Raw genomic sequence first — 17,883 nt, forward strand, 5'->3', positions numbered from 1 at the left:
ATGGTCTGTTGTGCTGTGGGGCAAGTATTTCTTTGCCCTCAGAAAATTCAGCTAATCACAGAAGCGATTTTTGCTGAATATGCATCGATCACTAGGTATTCGCTGAAAAAGACTTTTGGTGAACTAATATAGACCCAAATCGAATGTCTTAATAGCCCTTGAAAACTAAGGAATGACCACTTCAGCTTGAAAGGGTTCACTGCACAATTCCTAGTGAATTAAACTGATATCTAGGATATTATTGCTATCCCTCGAGCAAATCATGCATGTGCATCGTGATCCCTATTGACTGAAAGAGAGCAGGTATAATTTTTCTTCACATATGCGGTAGTATAACAGAGCTAGTCAAGTTAGCATGACTTCAATGGTTGGGAAAGAATGAAAAATTACTATAAGAGACAGAAACTATTGGTTTTCTTGTGGAATGCAGGACCTGAGACAGCACATGTTCAGATCTGGATGATCACGTCATTTAAGAGTAAAATACCTTTCTTAGTCCTGCTGAGTAAACTAGTATATCAGGAAGTATGACTGAATAGGAAAATCTACATTATGAATACTTGTGTCAGTGGCATGAGTAGATAAAGCCTTGACTCTGCTCAAGTGATCCATGTTTTATTAGTTACTTGCATACTTACCATCACAGGCAGGAAGAGTTGTTGTGCTTGGCTGTATAATGTCACTGCTCTGTTGAAGCAGCCTCCGCTGAAAGGTGGAGACATGTTTAGGTGTAGACAGCCAATGCAGAAAGGATGGGGCATCAATGCCCAAGTTGGTGACAATAGCCTTTATCAGCACATGTGGTGTGGAGCAGCATGCATGCAAGGACTGATGGGAATAAGACATCCTTAAAGTGATGCTAGTGCACTTACCAGCACCATGGGAATTGTTAAGCTATTCATTAAAAATGTCCTGACAATTGGGATGTCAGTGAAGAAAGACATAAGCAACCCTGATGCCTGCCTGCATGATGCCCCCCCCCCACACCAGATAACTCTCACCCTAGTGGATATGAGGACCACAACCAGTGGAGTCCAAATGGGTATCCTGTGTGTGCGTGTGTGTGGGGGCTAGAGGGAGAAAAATGTACCCCCTTTCCCACACACACCAAAAATCTACACCCTGACAAAAATTGTAGTCTACAGACCTGTGTTTGATCCCTTCATCTTTACTTGCATATTTTGTGATTTTCAGAAAGTCAGTTGACTAAGCCAAAGCCTACATTGTTCCTCAAAAGAAAAGGTAGCTGTCCCTAATGTGCCCTGTGTGGTTAAAAATGGAATGCATTTGCTATGGCTTACCTAGATGTTTACAGGGGATTACAGCAGGGGGACTCCGTTGGCATTATCCAATAGGATGCAAAAGGTAAGAGTAAATGATGGCCACAGTGTGCAAGAGGAAAGAATACCTAGTGCTCAGTCCTGGCGTTGACCCTCTATTTGTTTTTTTAATAACTACATTAGGAAGGGAATGGAGGAGTATACTTTTTTGTAGATGATGTGAAAGTCTACAGCAGAGGCAATAAGCAAGGCATAACAGAAAGAACTGTAAGTCATCTGGCAAAAGCAAAAAAAAAAAATGGTAAGCACTTTCGTGGCTTAGACAGAATACCAATAAATGCAGAGCAATGCCTTAGGGAAACAAAACCAATGAAACCCAGCAATGAAATGGGCACTTGTTATTTATAACAAAATTGGTACATTCATATTAAATATCATAAAAGGAAACAGTGTGTGAAGTGAAAAAAGGAAAACTGAAGTGTTGCTGAGACGCATGCTAAAATGCATTTGCAGTAAAAGATAAGAAGTTAACCAGCACCATGGCATAGATAGATAAAATCCTAACAATGAAATGGGAGACTGGGATTCAGTTAGCAACTCAGGCATCTAATATGCTTGGTGGGTGGATGGTCACACCTGTTTGGGGAAGGGATGAGGGAGAGATACATGCATGGAGCACACAATGCAGTTAGATTTCCCCTGGCAAGGGATACAAATAAGAATTGCTTTGTGAGAGTGGGTGGGGTGGCTAGTTGAAGACAGCCCCTTGTGGAAGTGAAGTATGGTTTGATGTGGTCTGCCCAGTGAATAACCCATTCATTGGGTGCTACTGGTGCATGTGCAGTGTGGGAAGAAAAGTAAGACAACACAGCTGGCATGAGTATGACAAAGACCCAGGATGCCTCGCTGCCCTCACTGGCCCTACGTCTTATTGGAGCAAGTCTGGTGGAGGCCAAGAGGGGTAAGTAGACCCTTTGATTGAGGAAAGAAACGGGAGTTTACTGATGAACATCTGTGGCAGGAATAAAGAAAGGAAAACAATTATAAGACATTGTTCCTGTGCTAAAGAAAGTAATACTGCATTCAGGATACTTGATGCAAAATAGAAGTTGCAAATCTGCAAGAAAGTAGGATGTATAATGTCCGTAAATGAACAAATGGCAGATTGCAAGGATTGCACTAGGAAAATAGACGGCAGGGCAAATGTACATTTGTTACAGTTTTATTATGATTTTGAATATGAGTATCTCCTTAAATTAATTTCCTGTTAATAATTAAAAAATGTCTTGCACTGAATAATTAAAGACATCTTTTAAAAGATCTGATGGATAAAAACTCCCCCCCCCCCCGCACAAGTTTTTAATGCACCTTGATGGCATTCTTGCAACATTTACTTGTTGCACAGTCTTATTCACTGTTGATTGCTGCCATAGTAACTCTCTAACTTCCCATAGCTTAGGGCCTCGCCATATCTAACCTCAATGCAGGTCAAAAGTATATCCTGGAAAAGTAAACCGGGAGTTGAATATACTAAATCCTTTCAAATGATACAGAGAAACAAAGACCAAGATGGTAGCATTGGATTCAGAATGTACTTCTGAAGATGTTCAAGTGGTGTAGGACATGTAGCTGAATTCTGAGAACAATGAATTGGATGAAAGTTTGACTAGAGGATGGGGGGGTTACTTTGAAGATTTCTTTTAATTTTATTTATTTGTTACCCATGTAAAAACACACTACTCACAAGCCTATTTTAGATTGACCCAGGAACAATGTCTGGTTAAGTGATATACTCAGAATACTACAAGCAAACATAAGCTGAGGGAATCAAACCCTGGATTGCAGGATGAAGCCCTTTACCAACTGCTAGTCCTCTGTGTTAAAAATATGACTTTTTATACTTATGTAGAAGTAGAGTGACCCAATTGTTGATTAAAATAAGCAGCAGTGTTGCAGATCCCTAAAAATTGCTTTAGTAAAACTATCCTGAACATTTGGAACACTGGAAAAAAAAATAAAAACTTTGTTTAGCATAGTTGCTCTTGTGGACACGTTCTAGACTCATTCAGCCACAATGTGAGGAAGCATTATTGAAAGACCTGGTATTATAATAAAGGAAATATCTATCTGCAGAAGTAATACATTCAAAAAACAAAAGAAGACTGCAACAATACTTAAAAAAATGAGTATAGGAATTCAAGTAAAGGTTGAGATAGTATAGTCTTTTGGTTAATTAAAAGTGGCAGCTTTTACAATAGGTTGGCAAAGAGAAGACTGCAAGGGCCAAGTCATCCTTGTGTGCTGTAAAAGTCTATTTAATGAAATATGGAAATGCTTTTTAATCCTAGTTCATCTTTTGCAAATAATTTTTTTGTGGAGCTCTACTGAACATTATTAAGACAATTGTTTCCCTTGCTCATGTTGAGTGAACTGCTTTGGTTATTCTTGTCTGAATACAATATATTATATCGCCACTAGATGGCAGGCAAGGAACACCTATAAAACCACATTGGAACCCCTCTTTCAGTTTATTTGAAGACATGCATTTTTTTTTATTTTATTTGAATTTATTTACCAGGGTGGATCACTGATCACAGCTGGCCAATTTCAGTCTCAGCCCAAGCTTTATTTTATCAAATGTACTATTATATAATTAGATTCTAAGGGCACAAACATTAGAAGGGATGACAGTTTTTATAAAGAATTTTGCATAGTCTTCATAATCAGATTATATGATACAGTTATCCTGTGTTCAGCTTACAGAAAGGAAAGTTAAACTATGCAAAAGAAGCCGGCTCTTCCATTTACACTAACCAGCCTGGAAGAGCAAAAGGAATGTTAAGTTAATGTTGAGAAATGCATCATTACAATAACTAACAACTGTAAAGGATTATGAAATGCATGGTAATAAAATGCATGTGATGAAATTAATGGCAAGTCACATTTCAGATTCTGCCCATTTACAATAAATACTGAATACATTTGTTGGTTCATTTCAGATGATTCACTGCAGAAAAATACATATGTGTTACATAATCAGTGCAGTACTTCACACAATTAAATGAACATGCTAATTTATATATCTTACAAAGAGTAAGGAGGCCACACGGTGTGTAATAAACATCATTAAGATATGCAATATTTCAGTATTTACTATGCTGTCTGTTAAGCACTATATTTCTGTTTTTCTACTATTACAATGTGTTGTTGGACCAAAGACTGAGTTGCCAGAATATCAGTAAACACACAGCTTCTGCTTTCCTTGCCAATTGTGTTACTTGTTTAGCAAGCACAATAGAAGGAAAAGGATCTTGGAGTAATAGGTTGCCAGCACATTTCCATGAAGAGCTACATATCCTCTGAAAAACAAAATGCTTAGCGGTATCAGTTTAGAAACATCTGGTTATTGAGCTGGAATTCATTTTTTTTTGTCTTGGGAATTAAATCTAGTTTATACAACTAAAGTGAAGCATCTTTTTAGCTGTAATATTTTGCTTTTAATGTGCCTTATAAATGAAATCTAATATATGAATTTTGTTTTCAGAGACAGTTTCATCTGAAAATCTGGATCCATTTGTATTCGCTTAATTACCAAGACTAAATTAAAATACCATAAATGTACAAACATGATTTTATAGTTGAATTTACAGCTAAAGAATCATTGTTTATAGTTCTTAGTGGCTGTTTTTGGACACGGCCCATCATGCATTTAGTGTCATTGTGCTGAATACCATTCTCACTGGAAATTATATTGCTTTCACATAGGTTCATAGCGTAATAGGTTAGTGCTAGGCTAGCAGCCCTTGTAGACCATTTTAGCCTTAGCTAATTATCCTATTTTGTGCTTAAAATGAGCCTATCCCATTAGAGTTACCTAACCATTTCCAAGTTCTATATTTATATATTACTCTAGTGATAATTACTAGATCAAAACATAGATGTTTGGAGGGGGGGCATATGTTGGGATAAAGCATTTAGGAATTGCCTCTGCCATTAATAGTACAGGGGGAATCCTGGGGTAAATTTCCTATTTCCCATCCATTGATCTAAGTTATGTTTGAATATGGTCAGGGATGAGCCTTGTTTTATGTGACTGGGGAGTCTGTTCCAGAGCAGTGGTATCTTCTCCAAGATATACCTGTCCCTCTAAACCATTCTGTTAATGTTGCAGAAGAGGTGTCCCTGGATCATGCATTTATGATACCATTTGACTTGCAGGCGTGAAGTAAGTCCATGCTAGATACATGTCACCTCTTAGCAGTCTTTAAGAGACCAAATATAGTGATAGGACTTTGTGGCAGTCCATGTGGGAAATATTGTTTAGGCCTTTTATCCTTTTTGTAAAGTATCTTTGCAAGTGTTCCATTTGTTGCAAGTGCCTGGACAGATAGATGCCAAAGGAGGAATTATACTCAATGGCTGGCCTAACGAAGGTTCAGTAAAGGGAAACAACAACATCCTGGATCTAGAAGCAATACCCTTGATTATGAGCTGCGAGATGTAGAAAGACTTCCTTATGACAGTAGACATGTGTTGGTCAAAAGTTAGGTCACTGTCCACATACGTTTTCAAATCCAAAACTACTGGGTCAACTCTTAAAGGTGTGTTATCAGTGTGGTAGTTCCCTGGGGGAGTTGACATGTCACTGTTCGGAAATGGAGAACTTTGTTCTAATGAACTGGCACTAGGGAAACTCCTTGTTAGATTTATGCATTCATCCTGTCTTCCATTCTACCTCTATGTACCCTCTACATAACTTGCATTACTTCATGACACAGTGTCAAATGTTGTTTGTCTTTTCAGCTTTTCCTGGTTAGGGGTCGCCACAGCGGAACTCTGGTCCGCTAATGATTAGCAGTATATTTTTATGGTGCCGAGTTGCCAGCCCAATGCTCAGCCTTCAGCGAAGGCACGCCCATTCACACATGTCTTTCGGAGGCCACTTGACCGTGGGGAGGACATGCAGACTCCACACAGAAGGCACTCCAGCCGAGAATCGAACAGGAGAACCTATTGCTGTGAGGCAACAATGCTACCACTGTACCACTGCGGCTATAGCTTTCTAATGCCATATCTGTCCTTTGAGTCTACATGGAAAAGTTCCTAAGCTCAATTCCTAAAGCACTGAAGTCTTCAAGAGTCTTAAATATATTCATGTGACCTTCAAATAGCTGGCAGAGACCTACATAGGCATTGTCTCTACTGCCTGAAAGAAAAGCATGAACAGAAGCACTGATATTAAAGTGAAAGATTCAGCCTGACTAGCTATAGGTGTATGAGGGGAAACACTCCAAATCTGTTTAATTTCCCAGATGATGGCACTCATTAAAGTTGCCAGATACAGAGACTGGTTAGAGATCTTTGCTAGAGCACTTTTAGATGCTTACAAAGTGGAGGAAAGCCTTGATTACACCCCCCAGCAGCAAGTACCATTTCCAAAATGGGACTCTGGCCCATAGCTGTAGAAAACTTGCACTTACAAATGAGGGTTTGAGCTTGCACCCATCTTCACTTTGGTGGAAAGTGAAGTGCCCAGAGGTGGTACTTCCATGGGTACCACTTGGAGGTTTATGGTAGGCTGTAGCTACTGCCCCATCCCTTGTTCATTCAGCCACATTATGTCCACAAGTGGTCTGATCCCAGGCAGCAGTTTCCTGTTTCACCTGGCATAACATTACAGCTGCACTTAAAATTAGTGATTCTTGTCTTCAGTTCTCCCCTACTTCGTCTAGGGCTTGATGACCTGGGCTATGTATGGTTTACTGAGCCTTGCAGCACCTCAGGTTTATTGTTCATACCATAAAATTGAGGAAAAATCATTTGAAGTTTGTAGAATCTGTCAGTACAGACACAAAAATAAGAAAACATGACATAATAAGAAAATGCAATGGACAGAGCCCACACAATCCACTAAGGATCCTTAGAATAACATATACAGACAACAAAGTGTTGTGTGTAGATCTTTTTTTTTTGTGAATCCTTGGTAGAATGTGTGGACTCTGACCATTGTGTTTTCTTACTTTTTGGTTTGCTTCTTTGTTTAAGCATGAAGTGTCCTGCATTTTTAGCTGGATATGTTGATACCAAGAGTCAGATTGGTACAGGCTTCAAAAGTACATATGCTGCCTCCAACAACATGTGCCCCAAACATTGGCATCCTGTTATCTGACTCTCAGCATGTACATGCCATTCACTCAAACCAAATGTGTCTTCTAGACATACGTGCATTCCTGCTGGTGCTGATTGATAGTGGGACACTGCCTTTATAATCCCAAGCAGAATGGATTAAATACTGACCAGACATTCCTGCAAAGACTCCAGTCTGCTTTCCTCAGACCAGTAGATAAGCAAGGGACCACTGTACTTTGTCATATTTTTGCCTAACAAGGAGTCTAAAGTCGTAGACAGGAGGAGTGAGAGAATATTCTCCTCTGCCCCACTGGGGCTTAAACACATTGATTATTTGTGTCATTTATCAACATTCCAGTCATCCCTGAACTTCAAAAGCTTTGAGTCTGGCCCAAAGAAGGAAGTGGACATAACTCTGTCTATAGCATCCACAGTGGGCTACAGTGTAGCCTACTGTAATTTGAACTTTGATGTTGCTAATGGTGTGGCTGCTGTTCAGGTATATGTAGCATAGCGTAGCGTATATGAGGCTCTCCTACCACAAAAAGGAGCTTAGGCAGTCAATGCTGATTACCTAATTTAAGGAAGTTTTATTTGGTAGTTCTTCACAGAACCTGCTAGGTGATCTCTTAAAGCAAATCCCAGATCCTTGTTCCATGAAGGACTTTGTACCGCTAGTAGTTCTCTCTGCTGGTTACTTATACACTGGTTACTCACACAGTGAAATGCTAAAATATGAATTAAGAAAAAATGCAAACTGCATACAGAAATGTACATTTCACACAAATGTTACAGCTCTGATTTTCAAGGTAACCAAATATCACATTTGCATTTCTTGTAAAACCAATTATCCCATGGCATTTAAAAATAATTAACAGATGACTTCAGGTATTTAATTGTACAAGTACATTGGTTTGCATTTCCACAATAAAACCACTGAAAACTTCTCATTTAGTCCGGGAGGGGCAGTTGGATTTAATAAGTCTTTTTACATGTCATTTCCTCAACTGCTATTAAAATAATCACACACACATTATATGCAAATATTTTTATCACTATCTGGCTGCCTACAGCTGACCATCACTGGTTGCTACCAGTTCTTCACATTCTCCAGGTCTGCCACATACTTTCCCCAGGTTACACTTACCGACAACTGGGGTCAGTGAGGAGAGATCAATGACTCAGTTCCAGCATCATACTGCTGACAAGGAGGGTTTTTGTGCTATTTTTCCTATCCCCATGTATGTGCCTAGTATATCTCTGTGGGTGGAATATGCAATGGGCATTAGCCAATTTGTCCCTCACTCCCAGAAAGGACTGATGTCAGCAGGAGACCCTAGCCATTCTTGGTAGTTCATTCACAGATGTTTTCCTGGTCTTTGCCATGGAAATCAGCTGTACTAGTGTGTACCATGAACTGCATCCCTCCATCACTCCCTCCTAGGACAGACACACCATCATGCCCCCCAGCACTTTAGACTTCAAAGCCTCTAATCAATTCTGGATTATTTAGGTCATAGTCAGGGCTTTATCCTTCTGCATCACAGTGCTGGCTATCATATTGAATGTTAAAATCGCATTCATTTTCTTCATTGTAAATATGTTTATATAAAGCATTGTACCTATTTTTATTTTTAATATCATAAATATGATCTCTGACTTTAAATTATGCTCTGTTTGTCCCCTATAGAGAATGCCTCATTGAACACTTACAAAATACTTATTTTATGCTATATGTGCAGACTCGGTTAAAAAAATCATAAGACCTGCAAATAACTGGTTGTCTAAACCATAACCTTTCTTTACAACATATCTGCTCCATTTGCAATTGCGTTGTTTTAGAATACCTGGAATACTTCCTTGAAAATGATCATACAACCAAAAAGAATCAGTTTTATTAAAACGCATTTTTAATATTAGATGATTTATCAGATGAAAATGGAAATAATCAAATATAATTATGTTCAGTGTGTGAAACAGTTCTAATGTAGGCAACCCCCACAGCAATGACAACATTACAGTCAATGAGCAAATGGTGGCACAAATGCTAAGTGCACTAGTACGAAAAAATGGTTCAGACACTCTCATTACAGGGAAAAAATGTTGGCAACTGCAATGCATTTTAGAACAAGATTAGAATAAGCAAACTGTTGTACTTTTTCCACAGGAAGGAATGGATGGCTATAACTTTGCTGCCTATATGAGAAAATGTTACCATAGTGACTCCAGATTAGATGTAAGCATTTCCTTAAAATAGGATCAGTTACAAAAAAAATAAAGCTTAAATGTTAGTTTTCCTGTTTTGCCATATAATATTTAGTAATTAGTAGTACAGCACTTTCAATTTGCTTGCAAATGGATTCCTTTTGATTTTGTCCTGCTGCTGCCTCGCAGCTCTTCCATCTCTGGTGTGGTGTCTTGAATGGGGTCCCTGCAGTGTGGAGTCTTCATATCCTCCACATGTCTGCATTACCAAGTACTCTAGTTTCAGCTCACATCCAAATGACATGCTATTAGTTGTCTGGTAATTATCTAAACCATCTGTAGGCATGCATTTGGTGTATCAGTGTATGCATGTGTGTCCTCCAGTGGGCTGACATCCTGTTCAGTATTAGTGCTTTGCCTTATGTTCATTGCTGCTGGGATATGCTAAGTCTCCTGGTACTTTGAAAATGATAAAGTATGTAATGGGATATAAATGCATGAATGAGCAATATATGCATTGTTTAAACTTAATTCGATTGTGGGTCTTATGAATTCTTTTAATAAGTGGCACACATTATTTTATACTGTTGTAGCTCTGGGAGACATTCAGAATATACAACTTGTATAAGAAAGAAGACTAAATGCTGTCTCCATCTTGGAATAAATAATGAAAGGGTATTTGACATGGTCCAGTCTCTTTAGAAAATGTAATGACTACAAACAAAAAATAACTGTATTTATTTATTTTGCTCAAAAATATGCAGAATATGAGGCACAGCACAGTTACGTTTGAAACATTCACAGTAAATACAATGATAAAACACAGAGTTATTGTCATTAGTACCAGTGGATTAGTGTTAGCTGTATAAAACAGTGCATAACAGATCTACTGAAAAAAATCTAGTAGTTAACAGACAGTGTTAGCATTCTTCACAGCTGGAGAAAACCAGAAGCTTCATACTGGCTGTGTAAAATCCACAAATTGCTAGCAGGATGCACTTGTTAAAAATTAAAAGCAGATTGAAAAACCGTAGCATATAACCTAAGAATGCAACTATATAGTTGCATAATACAGTAATAAGGAAATTGATGAAATACAGAGCATATGATAAAAATGTGAAAAAATAAGTGGTGAGAAAAGAAGTGTGCATTCGTTTCATTCTTGGAACATCCCAAAAGTTCAAAGCTTTTAGAATTAAACATGCACCATAATCATGGATGTTCGAAAAAAGTCTCAAAGTAATTATGAGAGAAAGGTATAAAAATCTTAAAGCAATTAATTCAGGCATGAATGAAGCATGGGCCATTTAACACCATCTTTTACTTCTACCAGCACCTTAGAAGGAAGAGCAAAATGTATGTAAAGGAACAGAAAAAGGGCTACTTTAATCAATAAGATATTCTGGAACAAGAGTTAATAAACTATTAAATCCAGGCAGCAGCTTCGTCACAAATCCCATTAACCCAGAGCCAGCAATAAACAGTCAAATCATTACCGATGCTTTCTGACTGAAGGCAGTAGGTAACTCCCCTTTTACAAAACATTTAGCAAAATTGAAAGGCCATGGCTCAGCTGTATCTGAGGGTCTCACAGCAAAAGGCATAAAAATGCCCTCTTTCTATCTAGCTGTGAAGGGTCCACATATTTTCTCCTATTTTATCAGCTCACTTCTCACACGGTGGGGCATGAAACAGTAAAATGAAAAGCAAAGACATACTGTGGGAGCAAAAAGCTGCATTAATAGAACTGACATAATACCCGCTAGCTAGGATATTACAATAAAATCAAGAGAGAGTTTATTTTAAATATAAAATCAATAGAGAGCTTATTTTAAATAATCTTACATTTATCAATTTGAATTTTGCATTTAAGCTATGAAATGTACGAGACCAACATATTTCTTAAAAATCTGGTGCAGGTCACACTGTGACCTTTTCAACACAAAGCCTGTTTGTCAGAATTAGTGCACTGAAAAAGGAACTTGCTATATTTTTCATTAGCATATTGTCAGACTGTTTCACAAACTGGCAAAGCTAGTATGTAAAAAGAGGTGCAGAAGATAAATAATACAGTATTCTGATACATATTGAAAACTTTTATTTACAAACCAGGAAACTAAATGTTATTTTTGATTGATGTCATAAGATTTAAAAAAATATATATCAATTAAAGTGTCGTTATGTGTAAGCAAATATGAGTTGTTTACAGCTCTGTATAAAAATCAAGGCAGTTGCTTAGTTAGATGACCTTCCTATAGGTCTCAGTACATGACTGACAGCTTAATTCAAAGGCTGCCTTAGCCAAGCAGAGCTGCTACTGTAATGAGAATCTTCTTCTTCCAGCTTTTGTCGGTTAGGGGTCGCCACAGCGAATCACCTTGTCCACTCATGATTGGCAGTGACGTTTTACGGTGTCAAGTTGGCAACCCGGCACCCAACCTTCCACAGAAGAGACACACGCACACACACACACACACACCAAATTTAGGTGTCCAGTTGACCTACAGCATGTCTTTGGGATGATACCGGAGCACCTGGAGGAAACCCATGTGACCATAGGGAGGAAATGCAGACTCCGCAAAGAAGGCATCAAGCCAGAGAACCTCTTGCTATGAGGCGGCAATGCTAGCCACTGCACTACCGCAGCTGCCTTGCCACTGTAATGAGAATAATGTCCCTTAATCCATTGAGGGCAGTGCTTATGCTGATGCTGCTTGCAAGTAATTGGCTTATTATTAAACTGATTTTAGCTGCAACTTGATATGCTGACCTATAACATTAGCCTTCTCACTGAGCATTTGTGAAAGCTTTGCCACTGTCTGGAAGGTTGCTTGCATCATTCACAAGGAGGTGCATCTGCTGAGCCCTGTTATACCAATCGCAACATTCAGCTCATTGGCTAAAGTCTTTGAATGTGTCATCTACCTGCATATGACTAAATATACTAAACCTCAAAATACCTTTTAGCAATTCCTAACACAGTTTAAGGAAGATATTTTTTTCATTTCTTTTGCCCAGTTAACTGTCTCTGATTTCATAATCTAGTGGTATAAAAATTATTATTTAGATTTAAATAAAACTTTTTATACCATCAGCCATACAGAACTTAACCCTAGTCTGTCTGCTCTTAGATTGAAGTGACACTGCCATCATTTGGTTCAAGAGCTATATAGGGATGCAGCAGTAATGGGGGAGAGGGTATGACTTTAATTCTGAATGGAAAATAAAAAAAACAAAGGTGTGCCTCAAGACTCCATCCCTGGGCGGGATGCCGGACATTAAGTGGTAAAGTTACAGCACTAACATCAGTGTTCTTAGTGCTCCACTACGTTTTTACATAATTTTTACCTAAACACTATGGTGATCTCATGTTTGTACACTACAGAGATGACATGTCTATATTGTCCTCAGGCAGGAACTAGTCTTTTCCCAAAAGAAGATCTGTGCTGGATTCTTAGAGCCAAAAGATAGTTAGCAAGACTCGAACCTACTTCAATATAGCTCAATGTTGTTTTGTATGTACCAATAACAGAACTTTTTCACACTTTCTGTTAATCATCAGTGGCAATATAATTCCCATGCCTGACAAAAACTGAATACTCAAGTATGCTCCCTGGGCATACAGTTTCTCTTCAACTGCCTATTTTAATTCCAAGACTAGTAACTGCAGATTATGAAAATATAAAAAAATACAGGAGAATAGTCTATGGTGATAATCACTGTACTCTTTTAAAGTTGTTTCCTTGTAGAAGCAAACCTTCCTGCACTTCCCAAGGTGAGAAGTGCACTCTTCCATATCCCTGAAACGGGTCTATATTAAATCAATGAACGCTTAGAAAAGCGAATGATGATTTATCAACCCCATGTAAGCGAAAGCTTACAAACTCGAACGCATAAAACAGCAATTTTTTTCAAAGGGAAAAAAATCGCTGTTCCAAAAAAAAAATAACAAAGTGGGGGGCTTCACACTCCACACACCCTGATGTGGGGGATGTGCCCCCCACACCCCCCTACTTAAATATACCAACTCAGAGATCGCACTACAGTGACAAAAAAGGCAAAGTAACGGACACGGCCAAGCAATTTCCCAGGGAAAGAAATCGCTTATATGCCACTTCGTCATTTTGCCTTTTCGTCTTTTCAAGTTCGACCAATGCATCTTTGGTCATCTAATAGGAACCCTTTGAAACATATATATACTAACTCAAAGGTCACCATTCCTCAGAGAAGAGGGAAAACTTCGAATCACGGCAATCTCAAACTTGGTATATGCAAATCTGCATTTAAGCACGTTCAGTCTAACTATTGTATAATGAGTCTTGGAATTACAAATGGATTCCTTTCTGTTCAGCAGCACATGTTCCTGACTGTTAAGAAATGTGATTAATTACTTAGTATACTCTACCATGCTAGGTGGATCCTCAATATTTTAGGCTAGACTTAAATGACTATATAATATGGCTATTAGATTTATCTGTGGGTTGGTGCCAACAACTCATCCATGTGGTAATCTTATCTCTCTAAACAAAGATTAGCTGCTTTCTTCTAAATTTTCTTTAAATTGATACACCCCACATTTTGCAGGCCATCTCATCATTTTATAGAATCTTGCACCCCTATTGGAGATCTGAGGGCACTAGAGCATCATCTTATAAAACAAAAGTACATCTTGTTTTAGAAACCCAGCTGTTCATTCTTGTAATATGCTTCCTTCTAGAAGCTGGGATTTATATAACTTGCCAATACTGGGATTTTAGATCTTCAGTGAGCAAGTGAATAGAAAATATAAAGAAGGAACCATGAAGCAAAAGAAAAGAAAATATAGGTAAAATGTAATTAGGAAATCTGTTCCACTTGTTTTTGCCAGTACTATCAGTGTGAGTACTGCAAAGTTTTATAGTGATAGTTACATTTGAATTCCTCCTAACCAGTTTTTATTATTTTTGTACTATATGTCTTTTTGCTTGTACATTTGTGTTAATTAGTTATAACCATCCGACAGCTTTCTAATGAAACAGTAATTGTTTTGTGATTAACACATAAGTGTGATCACAAGAGAGCACAAACTGTTGAATGGAAAACACAGTCGACATGCAAACAATCAGAAAGAGAAGCACTTTTGCAGGGAGTGGGGCAAGCTGCCCTACATCTCCATGTCCCTGCTACTTATATTTAACAAATTTGAGATTGCTGTCTCTTGGGGAAAGGAAAAAATCCCCAGGATACCACAATCTCAATAGTTTCATGCAAAACCCAGTTTTCACACACTAGTGTTCACACATAGGAATAGTGATCATTAGTGTGTCACATTGGGTAATGATGTCCATGCATTGAGCTTGAACCAGTGGTTTAAGTTGGGGGCTCTTCTGTAACATAGTATGGTGGTTCCACCAGCACAGTGCCTGGAAAAGAGAGAGAATACAGGTATGAGTTAAGGTTTTGGGAAAGGAGGTGCTGAATAAAGTGGTTCTAAGGTTTGGTGGGGGGGGGTGAGACCAAAAGTTAGTGTAAGTATACAGCAGGCTAGTGGGGAAATAAAGGCTGGTTGCTTTAATAAAAGATAGATGAAAGCAAGGTAATTACTTTCAGATGAGTACCTGAAACATGGATGACTTACCGATATTATCTAAGGAGCATGGAGAGGTACCAGTAATACCATTGCTGAAAAAAATTATTCACGTTAAGTGGTAAAGCTACAGCACTAACATCAGTGTTCTTAGTGGAGTCAGATGTTATCAGCACTAAAGCAATGATTATCAGCTGCAAAGTTTACTAACCACTGTGCTCAAATGTCTGACTCAGCTCTAAAAAACTGGTTATTTTCTCAGCTTAGTCATAGATGGAGATCATATGATGGTCAAAGGAATATTGGGTATTTTAAGAAAACAGGTACAGTAAGTGTCAGCCTACTCTGAAGGCAATGTCTTACTTGTGAAATTGAATTGAGAGAGGAAAAAGTAAAAAGGAACAGCTAGGAAACCTGTGATGTATGGCCACCTGCCAACACAGAACATAAGTTATTTCCATGGTTGGATCTCTTTCTCCAAAACTGAACTACAGAGTTGCCACCAGACACATTTGTGAACTGGAAGTGCCACATTTAAATCAGGGCATCTCAGCCACTGATACGTTGTTGTTGTGTATCTTTTGTGTTGGATTACTGAGTCACTTCTGGACCCATCTGTGAACAACAGCAGATGTTACATTCCACTACTGTCTTATTTATTTTTATTTAACATTTGTTTACCGAGAAAGCCTGACTTGGAATGAAGCCAATTTTCAGCAGAGGCCCCGGGAGAAATGCATCAGATACATGTGTTTGTAATGTGGGAGGAAACCAGAGCACCCGAAGAAAATCCAGATGAATGCAGGGAGGACATGCAGACTCCACACAGGAGGCACTCCAGCCACAAATCAAACTGGAGAACCTCTTGCTGTGAGGCAACAATGCTACCGCTGCACCACTGTGCCATCTAGCCCAGGTCTTGTATTTGTGTATCTTTGTTTTATGAAAGATGCTACTTCCTTGGGCTTTTCTGATTCTCTTGCTGTGTCTATCATTTCCAACATCTCCCATCAAATGTTTTGTTCAAAAAATGCACATAAGTTATTTAGTTTACATATATGGGTATTGGTGCAGACTTAGCATAGTTTTTATAACCCTCATTTGTAACTGTCTCTTTTCAGAAATGGATTCCCTGCACTATAAAAAGAGCTCCAAACTTGAGCTCGTTAACTGATGGTACAGAATCTTAAAATGATTCCCTTTCCCCCTAGTATCATGCCTTGTGCCTCTCATACCAATCTAGCCTACTCTGTCTATTTTTCACACAGTGGCTTAAGCTTAGGACACTTGAAAAGATTAGCCAGTGGTCCTTTCTACTTCTGTTATTGCTGCTGTTTCCCTTTCTGTTTTGTATTGGTTTGCAACTGGCTTTTTTTCGCCGGCTAGATTAATGTATATTTTATTCAAATTACCATATTTCTGTTTATTCTTTCTACTTTGCAACCCTCTTGTCATCCTTCTTGCAATGACTTTCAACACTGTTGCATACCTATATGTCATCTGCAAAAAAGGCATATAGTTCCATGTACAAAATCTAGGGTAATTTAAAACGACACATAAAAGACCGTACCTAGATCTGGTGCAATCCCTCTATTGTTCCTTATTCTTTCTAAGTGTCCTTGATATTACCAGTAGAACAGGTGACAGCCAAAAACAGCTTGCAACTTCAAGGTTATACAGCAATGTATCACATTTACAAGAAATTTTGCAAAAACTGAGAATAAATTGAAATTTAAATTCTTTCTTTTATTTGCTGTCTTTAAAAAAGTGTTAATCAAATAATCCTATTGGACACACAGTCCTTTATCAGTGGTGACCCAGGAGCAACTTTCTCAGAGCCACACAGTTAGGAAATACAGGCTGTGGGAATCAAACTCCAGATTTCTGCAAGTTCTAGCTATAGCGGCACACAATTGACTGAGGGGCATACAGAATCCATAGTTATTACACCTTCTGTCTGAATAGTTTAACTGTTATTTATTTATTTATGTTTTTGGTGATTTTATTTGCTATATCTTACTTGTGGCTATCATTTGCAGTGAGCTGACTGAAAAATTAAAAAGTTAATCAGTGGTAGGCATTCCATTGTAGGTTTTATTTTCATGCCTACCATATGAGCAGCTGCACCCATTTACCTCTCTTTCTACATATAATTTCTCTGAGACCACTCAACACAAGGAAAAAGTGGAAACATACCTCTCAAACTCTTAGACCAAAAAATCTGGACAAAGCCATACATAATGGTGGGGCTAAAAATAGGGACAATTTTAAATATTGCTCTTACAAACTTAGAACATTGATAGAACAATAGGTTTTGCCTTAACATACATTTTCTGAAGGCATAAAGTCTGAAATTCAAACATCTGTCATTATTTTATGACTTCAGTCATCAGTGATTTGCCAATAATTTCCTAGACAACCAAAATTTTAATGAAAATAGACCAAAAATATGAGGCAAAAATCTGGACAATCTGTAAAAATCTGTATAGTTGAGAGGTATGCTGGGAAACTGTTAGCTTTTGCAGTACACTCAAGTGACTAAGGTACTGGGCAGCTTTGTTCTGGTGCTGATAGATTTGGGGTGCAAAGTACTGCACTGTAGTTTAATATAAGGGGGACTCTGTGCAGCAAATCTTATATAAGTAAGTATGCAGTTTAAAGTGATCAATTGACCTAAACAGCATCAAATAGTAGGCACTTGAC

This window comes from Protopterus annectens, chromosome 11.part0 (genome assembly GCF_019279795.1).
Source record: "Protopterus annectens isolate FY-2018-M chromosome 11.part0, PAN1.0, whole genome shotgun sequence".
In the NCBI taxonomy this organism is placed as follows: Eukaryota; Metazoa; Chordata; order Ceratodontiformes; family Protopteridae; genus Protopterus; species Protopterus annectens.